At 36.6% G+C, this 21,949-nt stretch overlaps 1 protein-coding gene and 1 long non-coding RNA gene across 2 annotated transcripts in view; one reads left to right on the plus strand and one right to left on the minus strand.

Annotated features, from left to right (window-relative positions):
• LOC134527100 (discoidin domain-containing receptor 2-like) overlaps positions 1-21,949 on the minus strand; it is a 787,573-nt gene that overhangs the window by 493,506 nt on the left and 272,118 nt on the right. The gene's annotated exons all lie outside the window — the stretch shown is intronic.
• LOC134527098 (uncharacterized) lies at positions 16,189-20,817 on the plus strand. Its single transcript, XR_010074072.1, has 2 exons — positions 16,189-17,659; positions 19,901-20,817. It is a non-coding gene; the product is annotated as an uncharacterized LOC134527098 (long non-coding RNA).

A 21,949-nucleotide genomic window follows, 5' to 3' on the forward strand; every position in this document is an offset into this window, starting at 1 on the left:
GAATGTTGTAATCCGATTGCCATTCCTCAGCACGCCTTATTCCTGAGCCGTATCGACAGTTCCGGATACGCCAAAATACATATTAAATAGAATATTTGTCTACAAAGAAAATAGGGCTAGTAAGGGACTTAGAGCTAAACAACGAAATTCGGGTTGATTCTTTTTAAGTTTTTTCAATAGAAATGTTTTAGGATAAATATGGAAAAAAAAGTACATACTTAATTAACGATAATTTATTGAAGCCAAAACTATAAATTTATGTTGTAATAAAGACATATTTCAGGGTATCTCGTAATTTATAAATAAGTATATGCACATTTTAAAGATATTACTTGGAATTATTAAATTACTACTTATCACGTAAAACTTTGGTTTTTCAAAGATTAGCATACACCCAATCATAAATACATGATATAGAAATAAATAGCATTTTCAGATAAAAATACGAGTTTGGTAGGTATGTGCTCATGATAAAACAGACCACAATGTTTAACAGTGTTGCTAACAGATGTCTACACATTAAACCGGTAGGCTCATGGTAATGGAGCACTAAAAATAGAAAGAATTTTGAACTTGTTTTTTATAGCTTTACGCATCCATAGGTAATTCCCGGTTTCGATATTGGAGCCTTTGTCATTGAATTTCTTAAAAGTTTGCGTAACGAAAAATGTACAATATTTTAAAGAACCACATTGACAGGCAAACATTAATCCACAAAAGTTATACACGGAAGGTTAAATATAAAACATAACAAAACATTAAAAAAAATACCAGTGACATATCGTTATTTTCAAACTCCTTTATTTTTCTTTCGTTAACATTAAGCCATTATAGTCAATGAAGCTCTTAATTACACGCAGGTGTAACATTTTTTAATTAAAAATGTTACTTATGTCCGAAAAACTTAATTCGGTTTTCGTAGTTTAGGTATGAATTGCATAAAAGGTATTCATATACATAAAGAATTGAGGTAAATACGACTTTGAAGGTTTTTTTTCCCCAGCGTGCTTCACGCGAGCAGCTGCCACGAATGCTCCCACGTCTCACTTGGCGAGCTATAGGCCTACATACACACTCGTGTCACGGCTAACGAACAACAACACTCCGTGGTAGTTACCACGGAAGGGGATTTCCATTTAAATGGAACGCCGCTGTGCATATGTAACAGGGAGGACGTTGTTTAGAAAAACTGAACACAGTAAAAACAATTGTTTTACGGTTGGCTTCGTGCGCGGCACCGCAGCGTGCTTTAGAGAAACAGAACATTGGACGGATGGATCAGCGCATTTAGGGCTGGAGAAATGTCATTTTCGATGACGCAGTTCACGTCCCGGGTGATTCACAAACAAAAATAACAGGCCAGACGTGGTTTGTTTTCCTGTTTCCTTAATAGACATTTACGCTGCAATAATATAAAAACGATAATTTTTTTTTAAAGTAGAATGTGTAATGGATATTTTGGGCCTAGTTGTTGGTACGCCTGGTGGCTGTGAGAGAAAATCCAGGTGTGACCGAATTTAGCGAGTCTTGACAAAGCTCTTCTGGAAATAGGTTTTGAGTTAAACTTAATAAATAAGCGCACTTTACCTTAACCTTTAACATAAAATATCATTTTTAATGTTTTTATTTTTCAAACTATGATTAGTGATGAGTATGCAATAAATTGTAGTTTTGTCAACTTATATTAATTTTACTATATAAATTCACTAATGAAACACAAAAAAAATATCCATAGCCTAAAATGCATTACTTAAAGTTCAATTAAAATTTATTTTGCAGTGTTGGACAATTAAATAGGGAATTTACGACCAAACGTGGCACACCGGTTCTTGAACTACTGACGAGTTAGATCCTAATCAAATCACACATAGAGTCCACAAGTATAGCTTCTTAAACTTTAAAATGCACCCTAAACGTCTTTCTAGTGATACTCAAAAACACAACTGCGAGGTACAATTTTAATTTTTTTTGGATGTTAATTAGCAGATCTTCTGAAGAGCTAAAAACACGTAGGATTCGTTTGTATTTTTAGATTAAAATTTTTGCGATCAGGAGGAATCCAAATAATCGGGCCCTGAAAATAGGAGTTTAAATAATCTTAAAAAACTTAATAACTATACGCAAAAAAAAGCCTCTTTCATGATTCGTTCGAGAAAAAAAACCATAGGTTGTTTCAAAAATGACTAAACGAGATAATTTGAAGCAAACAAAAATAATCAGAAGCTTATACATTATAATTCAAGCATCCTGTACGAAATGCAAATGACCCGAAATTCCGATTATAGGCAAAATAATTACACTATCACGATGGCGTACGTGTTTTACCACCGGGTGTTTTGCGAGGACGATTTCCGCCACACGACCATTAAGGTGTAGCCCGTTTAAGAACGCGAAAGGTAATAACGGCGCCAACCAGTCTCCTCAGCGGTAGTTACAGCACGGTGGGTAGGGGGTAAGGGGGCGCGTGCTAAACAGCGCCGCGCCAGCCTCACAGCCGAGGCGTGGTCCCCCCGGCCCCCTAATTGCCACCGGAGGAGCTGTTTCCCCGCAGCTGCCCGCGGGAGGGGAGTTGAGGCGCGGCCCCGCACAAAGATGAGGGCGCATGCAAATTACCCGCCGAGCAGCGACGCACGATGGGTCGGATAATTAGCAATTATGTCTTCCGCGGCCAATTATCATTTAGCGGGCCTGGGGGGGGGGGAGGGTTAGATGTTCTCAGGCAGGAAATCCGCAGGTACAGGAAAGAGTGGCAACGGAAAAACACGAGGAAAATATCACGAGTCACTACGGAACCCGTAAGCCTGCAATCAATACACATCAACTGTTTTTCAACTGTTGCTTATTATCCAGGCAGGTAATCGGCTTGCATACTAAAACTTTGAACATAAAAAAGGACACACAGGCGCACAGCAGGGAATGAATCACTCAGAATTTTGACCCGTGACCTTCTACTGAAGTCCCAACCAACTACGCTATGAACGTTGACTTTACGCAAAGATTTTTTTTATTTTGTTAAGGGACCATAGTGAAATGGCGTGAAATAATAATTGTATTTAAGTTGAACGTCTCCTTGACCACAATTGTGGTAGGTCATGGCCCACAGGAAAATAAACGACAGACTATGTGAAAACCGCAAGTTATATAGTCTGGGCCGGAACTCACTCGCGAGCACTCCATAACAAGTTTTAAAAAGGGAAATGTTTAACCGTTTTTCCTTAAAATGAATACTTTTCTTATATTTATCACGTACGGAATTATTAAAAATAATTTTACGTTAAGTTTCGTTTCCGAATTACGTATTCTAATTTAATTTCTAACATGAGAACACATTAATTTGCTTGTTTCCGGGGTTAGATATTTATACACCTCTGGAAAATACTAATAGACTCGCTCAATTATTTTTTTTAGCTTCATTGAATGTTTAACCACTTAAAGAAATAGCTTATTAATAAACTATTGGTTATTTTTTCTGTGAGTAGTTTTCGTTTGGCACTCACTACAATGTTGTTTCAGTATTAACATGTGCTGTCATCTGCTGACAAAATTTTAAGTTCTAATACATGCAGTGTATTGTAAAACGGCCATGCAGAATGTTGTGCAGATTGTTAACCAGATTCCAAAAGGCTATTATTATTACGCAACCTAACATGTTCATAATGTGTAGGAGAAGAAAGAGATGTTCAAAACGAATCCCAGTGTCAAATGTTAAAAACAACCCAATTGGACATTTAAAAATTTTTAGGTGCTATACAGACTCTTTGTGTTTACACTGTGATAGACTTTATAGTGATTATCGCGGGTGAGAAGTTTTTTTTTGGGGTGGCGGTGGGGGGGGGGGGGGGTTTATCATAAAATGTAAGGCTTGGTGCCATGAGCAATTTTCACGAGCAGGAAGCATCAAGGAAAAATGTTTGGAATGTAAAACAATGAATAAAACAATAATATTATTCTTGTTTGCCATATTAAATTACTGTCTTATAAAATGGCAAAGATTATAAACCTTTGGAATCATGTAATTAACTTGCTGTAATAAAGCAATGTTATTCAAACTATGTTTATATCATTGTATTATAGAAGTAATTTACTACAAAATTCAACGTATTCATCTCAATATTTCTATCTACTAAGATAAAACAATGAAAATATTTAGTGGCCGGTTTAAAGGAATCAGCCCTAATAGTATGCAGTGCGATCTATCTTCAAATAATAATAACGCAAATTTTTTACGTCTCGAGTCATAAGGCGTTCTCATGCTGCTAACACGTGAAGAAGTTTTTAGAAAGGGATTAGCTGTTGATATCTGATAACATATCACTTCATTGGGTGAAAAATTACTAGTTGATTTTAGTGAATGGAAGTCACTAGCAGTGGTGAAGGCAAATTGTGAATCACCATGCTAGTCCCGTTTGTCATGACAACTATCACCAGTACGTTGTAATTGAGTATTTGGCACTATTTGTTAATAAATTAAATATTGCAGCACTGGGACCTTTAGAGTTCTAGCGTAAAATCAGATAAATTTTACATGAAATTTTTATATTACAACAAATTAATAATTGCAAACGCTCTGATCAAATGAAACATCAATTGCCACTAAATGCTTGAATCACTGTATTTTTCACTCTACGCTAACTTTTATGCTAATAATCCAGAGAAATTTCGTGAAATCAATCTTCAGCCTTTCTGTTATTAGCAAAATGGTTGAAGATCCTTAAGGTTTGTTGCTGGTTCAGGTTGTTGAAAAGGGGGGGATGGAGGGGAGAGAGAATATTCTTTTTTGGCAAGCAAGAAATATTTTATCAATATAGAACAAAACAATAAATATTATTTTCTAGTTTGCTGGGAGTGGCACAAACACATGATTTTAATGTGAAAGAAACCTTTTTGTTTTCACCAAAACACATTAGGTTTGCTTTTGGGGTCCATGATACAATATTTAGTGCAAGTAAAAAAACAGTTTCTTTGTTCAGTTTGTGAAATTATGATGATATGCCATCTAGTATAACTTGTGCTTTCAACGGATTGTGGTATCATGAATGGTATCACTATTTCAGAATTGAAGTCAAACGATGAAGAATACACGAGGACTCGCTCAAGTATATGGTTGCTCATCTGCTTCAAATTTTGTTAGTCATACTAAGATGACTCTGCTTCTGGCTAGACTTATCAAGTGAGTCCACAGATAAGCTGGCAGTATAGGAATTCGTAGTACCAACGAATAAATTATCATTAGCGTACGAGTTTACTTACCGGCACTGAAAAAAAAAGTATTCATAAATAATTTTTCCGCGGGTAGTAAGAAGATTATTGTGAACGCACACATGGAATTATGGCCAAGCCCGTACACTTTATCTGAAAAAAAAATTAAAGTTAGATTCTTTTAAGTATGTGTCAGCTGAACACTTTTGTTTTAACTAGCCATTCGAAGGCTATCCTCAGTGGTTAGCGTATCCGATTATTTATTCCAGAGTCCCTAGGTTTCAGATCGCTTAGGGAAGCCTTTTTAAAAAAAATAAGTTTGTAAATCGTCTCCAGAACTATGTCTCGTAATAAAAAAACTATTTTTATTATACTCTTAAATGATAACCAAATAAAAATATTTATTTATTTTCTTTCTTGCGAACTCTTTAAAGAAAATGAATTAAACATATTCATAAATATTATATACACACAAAAAACCTATAATAATTATTTATTTAATTATTTATAAATATATATATATACAGTTAAAATACACAGCAGTTGTTCTCATTAAAGAAAGAGGAATTTTTGTATATGTATTAAAATTTACGGTCGCCCACATTGTAACGCATGCATTAATAATAATATTTTTAGCCCATAAAAAAGGATGCAAATACTTCGCTAATGAACTTCACAAATTAAGTATCATCTTCCTTTTTATTGATATTTCTTACCAAAACCCCTAAGCGGATAAATTTTTATTGTAAAAGTAGTTATGTTTGCCATTAAAAATGGCAGCCCAAATTACAATTTCCACTAAAAATGTGATAATTATCGAAGTGCGTCGTCAGTGGCTCTGGTGGGTTGCAATAGTATCATCAAGAAAAAAAAATTATTTTATAATTTCGACAGTAATTTTATGCCTACAATCTGCTGTTTGCAAAGATGCGAACGCATAAGTAAAAGGAAGATACTTCAAGATAACATTTTTTTTTATAAAATGTAATTTTGTACCCCTGCTTTGAATATGAATGACTTTAAATTCTGAGATTGGCATAAAACGGCTAGCGAAACTGCAGGCAGTTATTCCCATATTATATATATATATATGATTCCTACCAATAAAAAATTCCAGCAAATATATGACAGCTTGAAATGTAAACCAGGTTTTTTCCATCTTTGGTGATAAGAAAGGAAGCCAAAAGCACGATTATGTATTTTCTAGCTGTACCGGTCACATAGAAATTTTGCCTTAGATAGACTCATCTGAGATGACATAATTATTAATGGTCCAGCGTGAAACCTGCAGGAAGCACCTGTAATGCAGAAGGTTCCCCGACTGATGCTGCGTGTCTATATTGTTGCAAAATATTAAAAAAACAAATCGTTTAGTTATTATAGAAATGTAATCATCTGAAATGTTTACACGGGGCTTCATTTTCAGTGCAGCTATATTTACTTGCTTAGTCAAATAAAATATTTTACAATGGAGGAAAAACTTACTTATAATGAAAGATTACACAATTTATGAATATCAAGAAAAAAAGTTGTCCATTAAAAAAGTAAATATGTCAATGATAAGTTTGTACAGGTGCATTTATATAACCCGTCTTCATAAAGATATTTTGGTTATCACACTATTGTTTTTATAGAGTAGAAATATTTTTTTTCGTGTACCTATCCCTACATGAGATTTTATAAACGGAGATATTTTTTTAAGCTATTAACGAGGGAATACACTAGAGTAAAGCAACAAACCTGTTTAAAAATAACGTCAGTTTATGAAAATATTTATCTGGCTAGAGTGGAAGGTCAGGGGGCAAAAAATTCGCATGCGAAATGCAGGGAATGTGGAAAAGGTGGGATGCGGAGGTAATCCGAATGAAAACATAATCACGGGGTGGTGTTCCCCTTCTCACTCCCCTCCCCCCCTACTCAACGGGGCCATAAAGCTCTCCCTGTAACTAATGACAAATTCCTAATCCTTCATCGCCGGTCGAATGGCTTTAATTAAACCGGTAGCGGATGCTCCGTGATGCGAGTCGCTCGCCGCGCATCAGGCATTAATGGAGTGCCGCTTTGGACTTGTCCGCGCATGCGCGCTCGCTCCGTGCGCGACACCTACTACCAATTCAAGCGTCGGAGACGACCGTGTTCAAGTACGTCTAAGTAGGAAGTGGGCCATTTCTGTTTCTCAGCCGCCCTCCCTCTTTGTCTACACTCCTCCTAACCCACACGCGTCGTGCGCTACCGTCACGTTTACCGCCCTGCTCACTATTTGCGTGCGCCTCGCGTGACGTCACCACCCTGAGTGGAGCGGGCCTCGACTGAGACCTGACTCCACGAACATAGTTCCGTCGCGACGGCACCTCCCACGCCAGTGTACGATAAAACATGCAACACCACGATAATCAATAGTTTCAAAATTTTGTTTGTGAATAGAAACACTTTAAGAAATTCGAGTACACTGCTGGACACACTAGCAAATAACGATGCCAATTTTTTTTTTTAAATAAATATATTTATAAATTCTTACGTCGAAGAATATAACTAATATCACTACAATTAATAATTTCTAAAGGTGTTTGGAAAAAAATAATTTAGTTTTCTAAAATAAAATCTATAAGATGATGGCGTCAAATTTCCCGAGAGTTTCGTCAACTGGCAAGCGATCATAATATATTACCTATGTGTTCCGCTATTGGTTTACATTGGCGAGCACAGAGAATGCTTAGCACTGTTATGATCGGACACTACCTAAGCCGAGTAACATATTTCTGCATCATGTTTTAGTTTAACCGTAGTGACATAGATAAATATGTATTGACGTTTGAATTCATAGGCCAGATTCAGGATTGAGAAAAGAAATTACAAAATTTAATTGTGACGTGATTACATTTACATATTTTCTAAAGACAAAAATAAAAGTTTGGGGACATAAACATAGTGTACGGTAAAATTAAACCACAACATAAATACGGAACTTTAGCACTATGGATATGTTTCTATAGTGAAATGAAAACCTTGACACAGTCCAAACCGTAAAAAAGACACGACAACAGCAGACAAATACATAGCTCCTATTGGGCACACAAATCACGTAGACGGAAGCTCGGGAGCCGACCAGCTCTGCTGCATGTCCGTATACGCACATGTGTCCGCAGGAGTGTCACAGCATGTGCTCCGTTGTGATTTGTGTGTCCGCGCGCGTGAGGTCGCGGTGCGCTGGTGAGAGGGAACGCTTTGATGCAGCCGCCTGTCGGCTCGGCGCACGGAGCCCGTAGCGCGCGGTCGCCCCCGCAGGGTTCAAGCACTTTGATGTAAGCACTGCAATACCTATGTTATTTACTATGCTTAACCCCATTACACGAATTTTCGTGCTAATTTGAACGTTCCCCGAAAAATTTGAAAACAAGGAACCAACAAATTTTGCGTTATTTTCTGGTAAGAGAATAAATACATCATAAATAATATATTTGCAATTTCGAGTACACTGCTGGACGCAATAACAAATAAAGAAGCAAAATTAGTCACTAGTACACAAACAAGTCGTCGTCTACTGCCCCGTGGCTACCTTCACATTTTACCTTCCGACAGGAATGTACGTAATTGGAGAAATTCAGTTACGTAATGTTATTTTCTTTCGCAGTGCAGGTGCACAATGACATGCGAATCTTTGACGATCACTGACCGATAATCTAAAAAACCCGGCATCTTCCTGCCAAAAACAACTCACGAAATAAGTCAGCGCACCGAATCACCTGTTGTGCATGAGTTGTGACCAGTAATTCATCTGTGCACACCGGAACCTTTAGTCAAACTACGGAACTTCAACATTTTCACATTCCATTTGCACGCGACGGACGTTACGTCACTCAGCTTCTCTAGAGTCGGGAAACTAAAAGATACAGCAGTAAATTATAGAAAACGCAGAAGCATGGTTGGTAGCGCAACTAGCTCACCGAACGATCGACAGGAATTTACACACGTAGGAAACGTAGCGGTCGTTTCCTATGATGGCGTAGTTCCTCATGGTGCTCCACACGTCAAACCAGCGTACTAACAATTTTCGCAGGAAACTAAATATTATAATCGGTGGTCTTGAAATAAATAAGAGGGATTAAATAATGTTCACGACTCACGTTTTTTTAACATCTAGTACCATCTGCGAGTTATCCACATGCATGAACAAGTGTTGCATGTATTTAGGTGATTTTTAACAACGTTTATGCCAGGAAATCAGTAAGTTAATTTTTTCTAACTTGTGTTTGCATTCTCAATCGGTAGATAACACTTCTGACATACCACGTGCAAAACAATGGCGTGTCCATCACAAAGGTAAATGTTCAGTACTTGACAAAATAATGCAAAACAAAGGATGACATTTTGTCGTTTTAACAAAAATCGCATCGCTTTCTCTCACATCCTCTGACTATTTGACCAGGCGTGCACGACCAACTGTTTCACTAGCTTTTCAAGCGACGGCTGCAGTGCACTGGGGCAGAAGGTGGATGCTTTAATGTAGCCGCCTTTTGGTAAGCAACTTGTGTACCATACGTGTATCCACTAGCTGTTGCCTCGCACATCGTTGAACATTGCCAGGGTTGTATCTGTGTTGGTGAGGCGGGGCGATAAGTGCGACGCACCCAGTTGCTTATAACTCGGTATCGCCTCTAAGCGCAAGGCTGCGGACTGGCGTGCAGTCTTCTCGCCGTGCATGGGGCAGCTATGAAATTTGAGCGGTGACCGTAACATTATATAGTGGTGAAATAAATATAAAGTTGTATTGCCAGCCCATTTATAACTACCAAGAATTTTAACACGCATTTAAGTCATTTTGTCTGTTCTGAAAATACAGTAGAAAAATATACCAAAACAGAAGTACTGATCCGGAAGGTTTTCATAAACTTTACCACTCTGACATCTTGAGCAGTTTTCTAATCGTATATTTATTTTTTCATTAGGTCTGTAAGTATACGATATGTGTGCTTAGGTAGGCAGTGATCCTTAAAAAAAAATTCTTTTCAACAATTTATGGAAATTATCTGTCTCGTTTAGCCAACAGACAAAGTCGATTTTACAGTCAACACACAGTTTATACATGTTATCTCTACTTACTTCTTTATCCCTCCGCTTGCGATTTACGTAAAATTTATTATAAGTGCAACACTTGCTAATGCATATAAGCCTCAAACCTATGTCCCTTTCCAGATCATTAATTTAAATTTACGTTCCGCATGATTAAACGTGCCGACTTTTTGAGTGGCTACAAGAAAAGAAAAAAAAGAGCATACTTTTTGATTATTTAGCAGGCAAAGTTGCATTTTAACGAATTCGTGCAATTTCAATAAGGATAATGAAATGGAATATAAACTCTTTAGTTTTAAAGTCAATTTTACTAGCTGCTATGTGATATATCTTTCTGAAAAAAAAAATATATATTATTTATCATTATCTGGCCTTTTAAAATCATCAGAATTTTTATGCTTTTAAAAGTCTAAACAAAATAAATTATTGTTATCTGACATGATACTACGCAGTAGCCACCAGCATTGCCTTTAATTCCCAAAATTTTCAGTTTTGTTATTCCATTTGGTTCTCCTTATACACACTGCAAAAAAAAAATTAAAAACTCAACTTTACCAACTAATTAATTTTTTTGAAGTTCAACAGCTCAAAAATTCTAAAAGTTTAACAGTGTTAAACGTACCAAAAAAATTATTACGTAGAACGTGACATAACCCCTTAAACTATCGCGCAGTCTTTTCCATCGTGTAGTGAGCAACTATGGTGACGTTACATTTTATGGGATCCAAATAAAGACTAAATTGTAATGCAAGTCACAATTTACCGTCCGAAATTAAGTATTATAAATGTCATACCTAAACGTTACCCTGAATACACACAATTTAGTCTCTTTAAGGGGCTTGTGTATCTGTGTTAGTGTGGCGGGATGATAAGGTCGTAGCTAGATGGTGCTTATAGCGAGGTATTTACTCTAAACGCAAGGCTATGAACTGGCGCACATTCTCCTTTTCTTGTATAGGGCGATTAAGAATTTGGAGTGGTATATAGTGAAGAAATAAAGATAAATGTATAACGCAAGATCCTTTAGTTCCTTTTGGAATCATTACCGGATGTTATATGCCTAAAATGTATTCTCATATATATTCTCCTAAAAAATACAAATTAAAAACAAAATACCGAAACAGAACTACTCATCCGCCCTCAGAGTATTCTTACATGCGTTTCGTAAATAGACATCACTCTGATATGTCGAGCAGTTTACAAATCTCGTTTTCTTTAATCTGCCCACGTTGTGTGTGCCCGGGTAGGCGGGGGCCGAAACGCTAGAACATAACCACTTTGCCAAAATCTAATTTTTTAAAGGCGTAAAACAGAAATCTCAAGCAGTTTTGCAGCTGTTATGAAGTCCCACCAACAGCTTTCTGGCAAAAGCATCCAGCTTCAAACGTTTGGAGGTAAACTGGCGACGAGGAAGCCATCTGCGCGGCTGATTCACCCTGTGACGTCACTAATCGCTGGACCGCACGTCTCCGAGCGGCTGCGTGTGGCCTCGCGAGCTGCGGCAATTAACGGTCTTATCTCCACGCGACAGCCCGCGCTCATCGCCGCCGCTGATGGCCTGCTTCCCAGAAGCCGCGCGTGGCGGGTGAGGGGGGGAGGGGGGGCGGGGAGCTGACGTCACGCCGCGCTGGCGACTGTCGCTCTCTTGGTCCGGTGACGAGATGCGGGTTTGTGATATCATCAGGGAGAGCTGGCGCCAGGCTACGCGAGGTCAGTGCTGCCAACAGCTGTTAACCCTTTCAGTTTATTCGTACATGAAGTCTACCAAAGTTGTCATGTATGTGTCATGTTGTGCATTCTAGTACTATTTATGGCTGTGAAAAAATAAAATTTTATATGTATATTTTTTATAATATAAATCAATAACCATTTATTAATATCGGGCGGCACGGCAGTGCCCCCGCCAAGTCGAGCGCGAAGCAAACACTGCCGTACCATCATTTACTGGAACCATTTTGCCGCATTTTCAGGCCCCTATTTGAGAACCTCTGGATAAGACCAGAACGCAGAAATTTTCGTCATCCAGTAAGCTATAAAATCACATACTTAAAATAAAATTTCAAGTCTGTAGGTCATTTACTTCCGAAGTTAAGAGAAAGCAAAGTTTCGAATTTATGACACTCACTCACTCACTCATGATCATCAGAATAGAACTAGTACTTCCCATAAACTCAGAAAGCTGAAATTTGGTACAGAGTTAGGGTTTAATGGCCACATAAAGGGAAAACTATAAAAACTAGGATAATCGAAGATCTGGAGTACCTGGTGACCCTTATTTGAAAACACAAAAGCCCAACAAAACTTTTAAAGATCTACATACCGCCTTTACAAAAAATATTCAACTTTGTTTGCCTCTTCATTTGAAGTCAAAAATCGAAGGTCTGAAGTATCTGATGAAGAACCCTCAGCTTGTCTCAGCTGTATTAGAGATATGGTAATGCCCCCTTCTACTATTGGTACATAAAAAAATCGACTGTCATTGCAAAAATCCAGCGTAGTGGGACACATCTTCTAATTTAATCTAGCCTATTGCTTCCCACTGCTGGGCGAATGCCTTCCCTTCTGCTTTTAATACGCATATAAATAAAATTAAAGAAAAACTCTGGATAAGACTAGACTGGCTTTTATACTTATACTTACAAGTTTACAAGAAGAAATAGTCGAACGATTAACTTTATTCTGCTCGAACATTACACAAATTAAATAAACAAATTACAATAAATTATTAAATAATTTCTCTCAAAATTTGGTCAAAATATAAGTCATTGGACTAAGAGTGGCCGTGATACCCGCACACGTCGCTAGATGGCGCTGACTGTATTTTAAAACGCGCTTACGTTTGTTTTTCCGATAACCTTATATTGCGAAGTGGCAACCGGCCGCGTTACAGTCGTTTACGACATTCTTCTACTGCGCTTGAAAACGTTTGCTAGGGATTAGGATGGATTATTTGCATTTCGTTGATTTCGCTTATTATTTCGTGAGGTTTAGGCGTAAATACCGCGCCGATCTTTCAGAAATTTAACCGTCTAAACCGTCTAAAAGAATAAATAATGAACGCGAATGGACAATACGAAAAACTGTTGCTACTGTGCAAGGATCAGAACCGGAAAAAAACAAAAGAAAGATTTGTAATAATAAAAAAAAATTCTTAAATAGAAAAAAAAATGTGTCAAATAAGAAAATCTAATAAAATAAATCAATATGCCCACGTTTCTACAAAAAGAAGTGAAATCCCACCAAAAATCTTCTGTAAAAAAAATTTGCCAAGTCTCGATGGAGCTGCTTGTTTATCTCTAAAAAGTAATGAAATCTAGACAAAGTCGTGCCAAGTCTAAGGTTCCTTACTGAGATTTCTTTATTATTATAGTTGATGTTGTGTGACTTGGCCGTTGATGGGTACACAAGGCTACAAAACCAGGTGCTCCATGACACAATTGCACCAATCTTGTGCCAGAACCGCTACCCATTGACGATGGAAAATTGCCACTTGGAAAACGTTGATTCAATAACCACTCAATTGTAGGCTTGATAAAGCTGCGTATTTCAATAATACTTATGTGTAGGCGAACCTGAAACAAACAGTATAAAAAATTATTTCCAGTACAGACGGACTTCTAATCATTGATAGAAGTCCGTATGTACGTCTATTTTATGTTAGATCGGTGGTCGATTCGACGCTCCAAAAGGAAGATAGCAGAAGTTAGCATTGTCAATGCTGAATGCATGTGTAGCACAATCAACAACAGCCTAAAATGATACACTAGCGTCCAATTACCAATACCAGTATGGGCTATTATCTCTCTTAACAAATAGATATAACATTACGTGTAAACAAAATTGACTTGTACCCACCAACGTATAAAGAATGTTCAACGGCCAAGTCACACAACATTAACTATAATAATAATAAAAAAATCTCAGTAAGGAACCTTAGAGTTGGCACGACTTTGTCTAGATTTCATTACTTTTTAGAGATAAACAAGCAGCTCCGTCAAGACTTGGCTAATTTTTTTACAGAATGTTTCTGGTGGGATTAAATTTAAAGCTTCAGATTAATACTAGATAAAATAACCAAAAAAAAATGTTAGGCACAAATAAAAAAATAAAAACTATATTTTAGGATTTAACAAAGTGTGACTAAAAACATTAAAAAATTAGACAAATTTGATATTTCTTACATGGGGATATCGCACTCCCTATGGCCCATTTCTATACCAAGGGAAGTGAATCTTAATATACTCCAGTATTTCTTATGACGTTAAGTAGGTACAGAATGTTGACGTGTTACATGTTGACACATTCGTAATATTTTTTTGATTAACTCTGATAAGAACCTTTCATTTAATACGTGAAGGAAGTTTTAACATCTCTATACTGAATTGTTAGATCTTTGCCAATTCTTATTTTAATTATTAAACCTAACAAAAATATAAATATACTCTCAAAGCGCTAAATGACCAATATTTTTTTTAAGTTAGTAATGTGAATGTTTTGAGAGCATTATTGAATAAATCGTTATCACCGTGAAGTAAATGTAGGCATATATTTACTTTAAGTACAACAAAAATATTTTTACACAAATTTTTAAAAAAATTGTGAGCGAGTTTCATCTTAGATAAGGGAAGTTTCTGTTTATTATTTTTAGTGTCATTTGGCAAACCTGGGCGAGGACTCCGCGTGAAGGCGTGGGCGAGTCGCCGCTCCAGATCAGATAGCAGGGATGGCTTCCGAGAATGTGCGGTCACACTGATATGTCCACGCCGCTGCATGGGTGCCAGGATAGAAGTGTTTACGATTCTCTTTTCCTCACATGAATTTAAATCTTTTAGACTGCATAAAATAAGAATTATTTTTTTAGTGGCAAAAGAAGTTAGGTCTATGATACGTCTTCTAGTTATGCACGCAAAGAAAGAAGAAGATTCGAAGGGGGCTCAAAAAATTAAAAAAATAAGTTATTTTTGTACATGAGTTATACCGAAGGTTAGGCGTTAAAAAAAGTTTGACTTTAACTGATACGCCCCAAAAAATCGTAAAATTCAGAGTCAAGAAATTTCAAAATCAATACACCGATCACGTACTTCTTACGTAGAAGTATATTACATTCCAAAATAAAACGCAACCTGTTTCCTAAACACAAAATGAAAAACACACAAATTGCTAATTAAAAGTTAGATGATCTCAAAACCTGTTTTTCCATGAATTCCTGGTTGGAATGCACGAATTTCTTCGACAATTCTTCAATATTTATTCAAGTTTAGTTATACACATGAAAGTACGTAATATATATATTGTCGCGGGTTGAAATTTTGCAGGGTTGTTGAAATCAAATTTAGGGACTTTACTGACGGGACTCTGGGCTGGCTGCTCTGTTCACTCGTCAGCGCAAGTGGCGTGACCATGTAACTGGGGCACGGGGCCGGCGCGGCGCGCTGCGGGCTTGCAGAATTTTGTTTGTTTGTTTGGCCGCGCGCTGGCGCAGCCACGGGCCGCAGTTACTGGGGCGCGCTTTCGTAACAAGCCGCGCGGTGTGGCCTGCACATTGGGGTAGAGGGGGGGTAGTCTTCCCAGATGTTCTAGTTAGTTGTTTAGTAAATTTGACTTCAATAACGAGCTTTTGTTATGGTAGGCGCGGCAGGGCGCGCGAATTTAAGCGCAAGTGAGTGATGACTCGGGGCTCACTCAGGCGGAGGCTATGCGTCTCACCTGTGGTCACGAGTTGTTAGTTCGTTCGTGATGTAGGAATTCAGGCTCACTCAGGCGGAGGCTATGCGTCTCACCTGTGGTCACGAGTTGTTAGTTCGTTCGTGATGTAGGAATTCAGGCTCACTCAGGCGGAGGCTATGCGTCTCACCTGTGGTCACGAGTTGTTAGTTCGTTCGTGATGTAGGAATTCAAGCTTTCGGGCGGAAGCTATGGCCGACGCCAGAGGCCACGAGTCGTTTAATTTAAGTTAGGTCATAATGTAGTCATCTTCAAGCTTTCGGGCGGAGGCAATGGCCCTTGTCACTAGTCGTTTAGTTATAATTTTTTAAAATGTAATGTTCGTTCGGATTTTAAGGGCAGGAGAGGCCCCTACGTTAGTTTTAAGTAATCGATCAAGAAAGGCTTTTCGGAAAATGTGAGTATGGACTTATCTTTGTTTTAATTTTAAGTATTAATTATGATTTGAGGTATTCGGAAGGACTAGGGAAGTGTTTAGTGAAGTTCTCTCATTCTCTCTCTTGTAAGGTCGTTCAATCGTTAAGGAAGTAAAGAGATTATTGTTTTAAATTGTAATCCCGCTATTTAAATGTTCTTTAAAATGATGTTGAGTATTTGACTTTAAGAATAAAATAATTTTAATTAAGTATTATGTTATTTTGCAAAATCTCCTTAGTTCAGCTCTCACCAGACATCCTGTACGGGATGACGAACCTATGATCCTAGGTACAGTAAAGTATTTTATGAAGTTAAGACTAGTTGATGCCAAGCGAGTTGTTTCTATGTAAAGAGCTACGATTCTCGCCCCCCCCCCTCTGAAGGTGGATCGTGACAGAAATGGTAGAGTTCGCCGGATAGGTTCTATTTCTGGAGAGAGAGAGAGGTAGATTTTTATGTTTATTATTAAGTTAGTTTCAGCTTCTGATAGCAGGTTATTAAGAGTTTACTTGAGGAGAGGATTACGGAATTTTAGTCTATAGTGGAGGAAGTCTTTGAGATTTTTTTTTTGACGTAACAGATGTTTATTTGAGGATACTTGTAAGGATAAAGTTTATAGTGATAAGTTGTTTTAAGTCGTTGAATTTATTGTAGATTTATATCGGGGATTATTACGTGAGGAGAATACGTTATAAGTTAAATGCTTATTAGAGATAATGCAAGTGGTTTAATTTAATTGAAGTTCATTTTAAGATTGTAGGTTAAGAGAATTATAATTTAAAATAAAGTTTTTTGTCGTAAATAGGAATTATTTTCAAGAGAAGTTTGTTTTGTTTTCGTGCGCGTAGGAGACGAGACGTACGAATTAAATCAGTCGAGGGAAGGATAAACGTTAGAAAGGAATTAAAGAGAAAACGAGAGTTTATGTAAAAGAGAGTTATAGAATTTATAGTGATGTTTTGTTTTAATTAGAAAAATGTTGAGAGTTGTTTCAGAACGACACGTCAGTGGACGTGGCAGAATGAACACGTGACGGGGAGGTGCTGAGACCTAGCGGAGAACGGAGGAACCGCAAGCGAGGGTTGGCGCACCTGATGGAATTCGGTGACGTCACGGGCTCATACGGAGACGTGGACGGCCGTGACCTTGTTTTGATCAGCTGTACGGTAACTTAGCGATAAGAAAATAGACTATTGGTTAAATAAATTTAAATTTAAGTGTGTTTTAGGAGAAGAGGAACTTTCAGTATGTAAGTAATTTAATTTAAGAAGTGTATGATGTATAGGCTAGAAGTGTTTCGTTGTAAGTTGTTTATGTTTTTGTTAGTTAAATTCTACCTCGGTTTTAAAAATATTTTTTTGGGATTTGTAAACATTATTAAGGAGGTACACTATAAAATCGATAAGCATTGAGAAAACTGGGAAGGCTAGATTTTGTGTGTAGAGGGAATTTACTCCAAAAGAACAGAGAGACAAAATTAATGTTTTCATTAGGGCGAGGGACCCTAAGGTGAGGCGTTGTGTCCCTGGGAAGAAAGGGAATTGTAGCGCAGACCATAGGAGATGGGCTGACTACGGAATTAAGGGTCAGGAGAATCCTGAGAGTTGTGAGTAGTTTGGGGCAGGAGTTCCCCATGGTAGTACCGAAGTGGCTATCCTGTATGGGATAGGGTACCATTTCAATGAAGTTTGTTGGTGGGGTTAGAGCCCCCTGTGTAGTGGGCCTATAGCAGATAGGCACTACAGTGAAATTTTTGGTTATTTTGTGAGGTAAATTCCCTGGAGGTTAAGTAAGATTGGATTCAGTTAGGAAGGAGGGAAATGAGAAACATTGCTGTAGAGAGTTAGTGTACTTGCCTAATGTGAAATTGAATTTTACTAAATTAATTTAGGAGAAAGTTTTGTTCGGTAAATAAATAATAATGGAAGATAGCTAGATAATTAATTAATTTTTTTTGAGTAAGGTGTTTTAAGTAATGAAATAAAATAAGGTGAAGTAATTTGAATAATTGGGGAGGAGTTTCTTTAAGAGTTTAGATAATTGTTTTTGAATTTATTGAGATATTCAGCCAGTGAAGTTTGAGTGTGAGAGATACAGTGAGATTTTAAGGAAATCGGTTGTTTATTAATTAGGACAAATGAGATTTTATGATTAAGAGTCAGTAAGCATAGTTAAAATTTACGACATGATATTTGTTGACAGTTTACAGTTATTAAGGAGAAAACAGAGTAGTCTATTTATTTTTATTTTAATGGTTTGAAGATAAGATTATGAATTTTTTTTTGGAAGTTTCTTTGGCATGTTGGAATAATTTTTTTTGATTTTTAGAATTTACAGAGAAAATTTAATTGATTTACATTAGTTTGGAAGTATGGAGGTTTAGTGTTCGATTAGCCCTAACTTGATGGTCGGATCCCAAAAGAATGCCGTAAAACCGATAGCCAATTGAGAGGAATGCGGTAGGCGCTTGTGTAGAGAGGGGTTGTGGGAAAACTCCTTGGGACTGATGGCAGATCAGGGGCCCTAAATAGTGTGTGATGCTGTAAAACCAGTGCAGGGAAAGCCTGGTATGCTTAAATTTTTGGGCACAGGTTAGGTAAACCTGGGGTTCCATGGGATTTAGTCATGTTAGCTGCTGTGAGACATTAAGATTTCCAGGCTCCATAGTAAATTCAATGTAAATTTTTGTTTTCTTAAAATAATAAATTTGTTTTTAATTTTTTTGAGATATTTGATTTGGAACAGTGAATACAGACCCCGAGGAATAAGAGTTGTCATGCTGTGAGAGGAGAAGGTGGTAGGCCTAAAAGGGTACAGGCACCACAGAGGTTATTTGTATTGCATAATTTAAATATAAGGAAACTTGAGAATTTGAAATTTTGTTGTTGGTTTGTACACCCATAAGAAGAGTATAGGCAGAATTTTTATTGTTATGAGATGTCTAATTTAATTGAAAAGAAGAAAGTTTAAAGATGCAAGGTAACATTATTATTGTAATAATTGAAAGAGATTAAGAGGTAGAGAGAAATAGGCAGTTTTTGTTTGTAAGTACTAAAGTTTACATATAGAAATTTAGTAACTAAGAATGAATAATAAGTTAAGTCTAGTGTAAAAGTTTTTTTTAAGTTTGTTAAGTTAAGAGTCACAAGTAAATTTTTTTTTAGAGAGAATGTCTTTGATAGGAAGTATTAGAAACTTATGGGAATTTTAGGGTAACATAAATAATGTAGGTAATGAATAATAAATAGATGGTAGGTCTTAAGTTAGGATTAACATTTGAAGCAGAATTTAATTAAGAAGAAGGAAAATAAATAGGCCTAATGAAAAGAACAAAAAAAGGATTTTATGGTAAAGCATTTTTTTTAAGTAATAAACAATGAATAATAATGTTGTTTCAGGGTAATGTGTACTAATAATACAATTTTTTTTTAGGACCAAAGAACAGGAATTATGTAATTTAAATTAACATGTATTTTTGAAACTGTTACAGATTCCTTAAGATGAGCTGAGCAGCAGTCCAGTTTACAAGATGACAAGAGTTCGAGAGACAAGATACAAGATCACTGAAACAAGAGCCAAGACTGAAGATTCAAGAGAAGAGAAAGCTGGCAGCCATGGACTTACAAGTGGAGATTAATAAGGTCATGTAAAGTTTTATTTTTTTTTATGGAAGACAGTAACTGGAGTTTTTTTTTGTTATAAACATTATTTACAGAACTTTTTAGGTTATAGTAATGTAATGGAACTAGTGAGTTGTGGTAGCTGTCAAAAAGAACTAATACCTTAAGTTTAATTTTTAAAGTTAATTTTCTTAATTTACAGAGGGATTAGTAGTTTTTTTTAAAACCTTATTTAGGTTGGAATTTAAATACAATAGCTTATTATAAATGTGTACGAACAGTTCAAGTTCACAGTACTGATAGGTAGGTCAGATGATCTTATTGATTTTGATGATTTGTTGTTTTGAGTTGATTTTTAAGTGTTGTGAATTAGACAATGAAATAGTTCTGAAAACTTAAATTATTTCAAGCTAAGAAATAGTAAAGTTAATTGTAACTCAAAGGACACCAGAATTTAATTTTTTTTTGAATTAGTAATGTTTGAAAATTTTATACTTTACAAGAAAGGTTATAAACAAACAGATCGGATGGAACAAGGATGCAGTAAATCACAATTTCATTTAGAATTATTGATTAGCTTTTGAGGTTATGAAGTAAAAGTAATTATAGTTTAAAAGTTTGAATAAAAAAAAATGTTTTTTTTTTAATTTGTTTGAAATAGAAAGTTTAAAAGTTAATTAGTCATGATCTAGGTGGGTGATGGGGTGGGAATTGGCCACTCTTTTTCCCTATAACCTCCCTAACATGGCCTTCTATTACAACTAACAGAAATAAAGAAGAAGAAAAATGAAGAATTATTAGTTAGAATGTTTCTTTCATGAAGATACCTGATGAACTTTTACTGTTTGGAAGAATAGAAGCAAGGTTAGTCAGATATTTTTACTCAGAAGAAGAAGAAGATAAAGCAGTTTTATGACTCGACAAGCCAGAGATTGGTGTTTCCCCTCTGCGCTCCTATTGACTACGTTGTTTACTCTCATGGGATAGCTGGTTCGGCACCATGGAGAGAGATTGGTGGGCATTGTGGTTGCCCCCAGAAGAAAAGAAGAGTAGAAGAGGTTATGGGTGGGTCATGTGAACTGACCTTCAACCCAGTTACTTCGTGGGGACTATTTGCTGTATAGAGAAGATCAAGACTCAAGAGTTAGGGAAAATTATTGGAGGTCATGTTTCCCTTCCTTAAGTTTTTCCTATCAAATTATTTGCCTGATTAGATTATGCTAAGGGTGGGATACTTTATGTTAGCAGTTGAATTAATTAATTTTATTTTTTTGTGTGTTTGCATCCTTGCCCATCGATTGCAGTTTAGTAGTTAGTTTTGTATTTGTCAGGCGTGATGGTAATGCCTGTTGATGATGTTTCAGAATTGTAATCTGTTCGTGATGAGGATGGCACAACTCCGAAGCAGATGTGGGGAGAAGTTGTGAGCTGCCCTGGAAGCCAGTCCAGTAGCTGTTGGAGTTGAGTGGTGTTTGCTGATGGCCAGCCCAGGGAGCTACTCTTCTCGACAACACTGACTTCGAGGAGTTGCACCAACCTTCACGAGATAAGAGTTTAATTAATTGAAACACTGTAAGGACACTTAATTTTTTTTGAAGAACGAAAGAAGTATGGTAATAAACGGAAACCGAAAAAAAAATAATAATAATAATTATCAAGAATTTGCACATTGTTTAACGAATACTGAGAAACTAAGAACAGTAATTTAATTTGTAAAGAGAGCTTCACTAACAGAACAATTTTTTTAGAATTGAGAACTCGAGCCTCTGAAGGTTCCTGTGAGAACAAACCAGATAAAAGTTTTACATTTAATTTTATGAATACTTGTTGTTTTAAAATAAATCTTATGCAGAATCTAGATGTATGTTCAGACAGCAAGGAACTAAGAAAATTATTATTTTTGTGAAATGAGGAATTTA

The sequence above is a fragment of the Bacillus rossius genome, chromosome 1, assembly GCF_032445375.1.
Source record: "Bacillus rossius redtenbacheri isolate Brsri chromosome 1, Brsri_v3, whole genome shotgun sequence".
Lineage (NCBI taxonomy): Eukaryota > Metazoa > Arthropoda > Insecta > Phasmatodea > Bacillidae > Bacillus > Bacillus rossius.